This window comes from Lathamus discolor, chromosome 3, assembly GCF_037157495.1.
Source record: "Lathamus discolor isolate bLatDis1 chromosome 3, bLatDis1.hap1, whole genome shotgun sequence".
NCBI classification, from domain to species: Eukaryota; Metazoa; Chordata; class Aves; order Psittaciformes; family Psittacidae; genus Lathamus; species Lathamus discolor.
Window position 1 is genome coordinate 142,790,034 of NC_088886.1, and position 6,019 is coordinate 142,796,052.

Sequence of the window (6,019 nt, forward strand, 5' to 3'; positions counted from 1 at the left end):
ATAGAATTTGAGATTGCATCACCTCATTGTAAATCCTAAAGACATGAAGCAGCCTGGTCTCGCCCCACAAGATGTGCTCTTGTTCTGGTTCTGAAATGAATCTCTGCTATTGACTCCACTTGCTGAAATGACTGCTGTAGCTAAGGGAGGAAGGGAAAGTTTGGGTTGCATTCTCTTGTTCTCAGAACTCCCCTGCTTTATTTCCCCCTACCAAAGAAACTCACCAGACACAGAAAATACAGCAACGCATTGCAAAAGACGCAAAATACTGCATCTTCACCCTGACATGGTAACAGGTCTCCCACGTAATCGCCTTAAACAGTCATCAAATTCAAAACACAGGCTCAGTAAAAATCAAACTCTGAGTGCTTGAGGGGTGCATCTGAAATCACACGCTCTTAAACTTGAATGACAGTTTATCCCAGCAGCCTTCATGAAGCACGTAGTAGATGGGTTTGTTGAGATCAGAGAAATGCTTTAACCATCCCTATGACATCTCAGCTCCTTTCTCCACTCCAAGCTACTGCCAATCCTTATTTCAACATCACGGTTTAAAAAGATGCCCAACACCTTGAAGATCCCTTCCCAGAAGCCTCCTCAGGGGTGATCACAGGCTATGGCTGCAAGAAGCTGCTTTCATTTACTGCAGCCAGCCTGAAACCCATTGCCTGAATCAGCACAGCGAGTGAGCTGCTTTCCTCCTCTCCCCATTCCCCCCCTCTACCCTTTTCAACTGGGGTTGCTTTTAGCTCATTTATCTGCCTATTGGGGCGATATGTAATCAGAGCAGGAGCCCTGATGGGAAATACAAAGTGATTCTTTGGAGTGGTTGGCTTTGAAAACCGTTCTGTGCACTGCTCAAGTGAGTGTTACAGCTCCCCTTTCGTTTGCTTTGCCTTCTGCCCCGAGTCTGTCAGCACCAGACAAACTCGAAGAGCTTCTGGGATGTTCAGAGGCCCATCTTGCTTTAGTAAAACCTGATACCATTTTTGTCAGTATGTGTCTCTCATTTGATGTGAAGGTAAGTACACAGACTGACTCCTGACCCCGCTGTCCAAAGACCTCTGCTCTAGTCCACTTTCAAGGCAAGGCTGGATGTGGTTCTGGGCAATATGATCTATCTCAAAACGTCCATGCTCATTGCAAGGGGATTGGACTAGATGACCTTTGAAGGTCCCTTCCAACCCAAACTATTCTGATTCTCTGAACAGAGGCCAGTAATTCCTGTCTATTGACTTTGACAAAAATGGTACTTCTGCTGTAGTTAGAGCCACTCTGCTGAATCAAAGTCACAAATGCTTTCACACATGCAGCTATAGTGCCAACAGTGCCAAAAGACAAAAAATATTCACTCCTTAGGAAAAGTGGAGTGACTCCCCAGGTCCCAATTAATTACACCTGAGCAGTAATGCTGAAATCAGATTTATCCATGTAGAGTACTGCATCTTGCTTTAGGACCTGCTTTAGCAAAGAAGATGGTCTGAGGGCTGGAGCAGCTCTGCCTTGGAGTCAGGCTGAGAGAGCTGAGCTGGTTCAGCCTGGAGAAGACTCCAGGGAGACCTTAGAGCAGCTTCAGTGCCTAAAAGCACTACGAGAAACATGGAGAGGGGCTTTGGACAAGGGCCTGCAGGGACAGGACAGTGATAGGGAGTGGGTTTAAACTGAAAGAGGGGAGATTTAGATTAGATATTGGTTGGAAATTCTTCCCTGTGAGGGTGATGAGGCCCTGGCACAGGGTGCCCAGAGAAGCTGTGGCTGCCCCATCCCTGGCAGTGTTCAAGGCCAGGTTGGACACAGGGGCTTAGAGCAACCTGCTCTTGTGGAAGGTGCCCCTGCCCATGACAGGGGGTTGGAACTGGATGAGCTTTAAGGTCCCTTCCAACTTAAGCCATTCTATGGTTCTAAGATCATAGATCTGTGTTCCCTAAAAGGCTTAACCTTTTGCGATCAGAGCCCTCCCTTGGAATAGCCCAGACAAGTGCACAGGAAAGGTTCTGCTACAGATCTTCCCACAAAGTCCTTGTTCAGTTAAATCGTTTTCCACATCTGTTTATGTGTCATCCTAGGCAATCTAAGCAATCTAATCATGTTACTGATCTTCTTCCTTTATAATAAAGAAAATAAAAATAGTAATATCTTCCTGCGTTTGGATTCTGAAAAGACTTTTTCCACACAAAGGAGGCCAAGTACCTGGGTAACATGGAGATCTCCTAACATGAAGCTGCAGAATTCAAGCCTGGCCACAGAAAAACAGCTGGTAGAAGTGCAAATACAAACCAGGAGGAGGGAAGAATGAAAGGAACCAGCGGGTTGATGCAGGAATACCTACAGCAGAGTAGGCAACTGGAAACAGACCTCAGCACAAAAGCCATTCTGCTTTGCTGGCTGAAGTAAGCCTATCATCATCTGCTCCACATCAGGGCAGGATTAACCGGGTCACTCCAGCAGATGCCAATGTCAGTGTCTGCCAAGATACACCATTTTTGTGGTTAGTTGCAGAAATAAGTTTGCTTTCAGAAGAAATAAAACCCAACCAACCCTTCAAGGGTAGTAACAGGATAGAAACCAACAGCACAAAGTAAAGAGCCATAGAGGCAGCAGGTGTCCTGCACCTACCTACTAAACTGGCAACAGCAGCAGCACATTAGGACCCCATCCACATGCTCACCCCCTGCAGGAATACTCGTTCTTGAAAATACACCTATGGAAGGAAGCAAGCTGATATCAGAGCTCTGATTAAGGTTTTGACTCCAAGGCGCTTATTCCAGGCCCTCATACTTGGTGCAAAGTTAGTCAAGAAAACGCCTTGGAAGGCCAGACACCCCCGTAACTCCTTAACGATTCAACTGCTAAAAGCTTTTGCCTGCCAAACATAATCCCCAAATTTGCTCCGACTCATACAAGGCATTAATTCAGGTTTGGTATTTGCAAGGGCTGTAAAAGATAGTTTTTCACAAATCTCTTCCAAAAAAGAGCGGAATCCTAGGAATTAGAATGCCAATCCAAGACAGCCAACAGCTCTTGTGACAGCTAACTACTATAATGCCTTATGGAAAAGAAAAACTTCAGTTTCCTTTAACTGCATAATTTAAACAAAAGCATTTAACAATGCCATAGCTGAGCGAATGCATTGGAAGAATTATGAATCAGTGTAAGAACTTTTCCCCATCAGAGTTTCACAGCCATTTCTCTGAGAACATACAAAAACCCCAATGAGACTTCACGTTACAGAGCTCATTGTTCAGAGACAAAGAACTGTTTAGACTCACACCGCTCATGAAAGAAATGTTTTCCCAACAAAAAATGGCATCATAGAATCATAGAATAGTTAGGGGTGGAAAGGACCTTAAGACCATCCAGTTCCAACCCCCCTGCCATGGGCAAGGACAACTCCCACTAAACCATGCCACTCAAGGCTTCATCCAACCTGGCCTTGAACACTGCCAGGGATGGAGCACTCACAACCTCCCTGGGCAACTGATCCCAGTGCCTCACCACCCTAAACAGGAAAGAATTTCCTCCTTATATCCAATCTAAACTTCCCCTGTTTAAGTTTGAACCGGTTACCCCTTGTCCTGTCACTACAGTCCCTAGTGAAGAGTCCCTCCCCAGCATCTCTATAGGCCCCCTTCAGGTACTGGAAGGCTGCTATGAGGTCTCCACGCAGCCTTCTCTTCTCCAGGCTGAACAGCCCCAACTTCCTCAGCCTGTCTTCATACGGGAGGTGCTCCAGTCCCCTGATCGTCCTCGTGGCCCTCCTCTGCACTTGTTCCAGCAGTTCCATGTCCTTTTTATGTTGATGACACCAGAACTGCACACAATACTCCAGGTGAGGTCTCACAAGAGCAGAGTAGAGGGGCAGGATCACCTCCTTCGACCTGCTGGTCATGCTCCTTTTGATGCAGCCCAGGATACGGTTGGCTTTCTGGGCTGCAAGCGCACACTGCAGCCGGCTCATGTTCATTTGCTCATCGACCAGCACCCCCAAGTCCTTCTCTGCAGGGCTGCTCTGAATCTCTTCTCTGCCCAACTTGTAGCTGTGCCTGGGATTGCTCTGATCCAGGTGCAGGACCTTGGACTTGGCATGGTTGAACTCCAAAAGATTGGCATCAGCCCACCTCACAAGCGTGTCGAGGTCCCTCTGGATGGCATCCCTTCCCTCCAGCATATCAACCGGACCACACAGCTTGGTGTCATCGGCAAACTTGCTGAGGGCACACTCAATCCCAATGTCCACGTCAGCGATGAGGATGTTACAACAAGACCGGTCCCAACACCGATCCCTGAGGGACACAACTTGTTACTGGTCTCCAGCCAGACATCGAGCCATTGACCACAACTCTTTGTGTGCGGCTGTCCAGCTGGTTCTTTATCCACCGAGTGGTCCATCCATCAAATTGATGTCTCTCCAATTTAGAGACAAGGATGTCATGTGGGACAGTGTCAAATGCTTTGCACAAGTCCAAGTAGACTACATCAGCTGCTCTACCCTTGTCCATCAGTTCTGTAGCCCCATCATAGAAGGCCACCAAATTGGTCAGGCAGGATTTCCCCTTAGTGAAGCCATGCTGGCTGTCACCAAGCACCTTATTTTTCATGTGCCTTAGCATGTCATCCAGGAGAATGTGCTCTAAGATTTTGCCAGGCACAGAGGTGAGACTGACTGGTCTGTAATTCCCCGGCTCTTCCATTTTCCCCTTCTTGAAAACGGGGGTTATATTTCCCTGTTTCCAGTCGTCGGGAACTTCACCTGACTGCCATGATTTTTCAAATACGATGGCCAGTGGCTTCGCAACTTCATTCGCCAGCTCCTTCAGGACCCGCGGATGGATTCCATCAGGTCCCATGGACTTGTGCATGTTCAGATTTTGAAGATGGTCTCGAACCAGATCCTCTCCTACAGTGGGCCCAAGGTCTTCATTCTCACAGTCCCTGCGTCTGCCTTCCAAGACTTGGGTGGTGCAGTCAGAGCCTTTGCCAGTGAAGAACGAGGCAAAGAAGTCATTCAGAACCTCAGCCTTCTCCAAATCCTGTGTAGCCAGTTCTCCCGAAAGCTTCCTCAAGGGGCCCATGTTGTCCGTAGTCTGCTTTTTGTTTGCTACGTACCTGTAGAATCCCTTCCTGTTATCCTTAACATCCCTGGCTAGGTTTAATTCTAACTGGGCCTTAGCCTTCCTAACCTGGTCCCTAGCTTCCCGGACAACATCCCTGTACTCTACCCAGGCCGCCTGTCCTTGCTTCCACTTTTTATAAGCCTCTTTTTTCCTTTGAATTTTCCTCAGCAGCTCCTTATCCATCCAAGGAGGTCTCCTGGCCCTCCTGCTGCACTTCCTTCTAGTTGGGATGCAGCACTCCTGAGCCTGTAGCAGGTGATCCTTGAATATCAACCAAGAGTCTTGGGCCCCCCTGCCCTCCAGGGCTATATCCCACAGAACCTTACTAAGCAGGTTCCTGAAGAGGCCAAAGTCTGCTCTTTTGAAGTCCAGGGCAGTGAGCTTGCTACACGCTCTTCTCACTGTCCTGGGGATCTCCAATTCGACCATCTCATGATCGCTGCATCCAAGGCTGCCCTGGAGCATCACATTCTCAACGAGCCCTTCCCTGTTGGTGAGCACAAGGTCAAGCATGGCACTTCTCCTTGTCGGCTCCTCTATTACAAGACTTCAGAGGAACTGCTCCTGGGGGCTGGTGATGACATTATGCATGATGGAACTCTTCTAAGTCCTGGTAGTTTGGGGCAGTTATTAATTTAGTGTTTAAAATTACACTAGTATGCCTGCATGCAACCACATACTTCGGCATCATAAATACTGATAAGATACAGAAAGAGTTGCACTGATTATCTGGTAGGATTCAGGAGAAAAAAAAAAACAACAAATGAAACTTACCTTTCTGCTGCCAAACTGGTATTTACCTTTCTTGTTTCTTTAGAATGCAAGGAACAAACCTGTGTATACAGCCCTGCAAACCCAAATGCACCACTGGCACTTACACAGAGAGGAACCTCTTCCATGCTTGG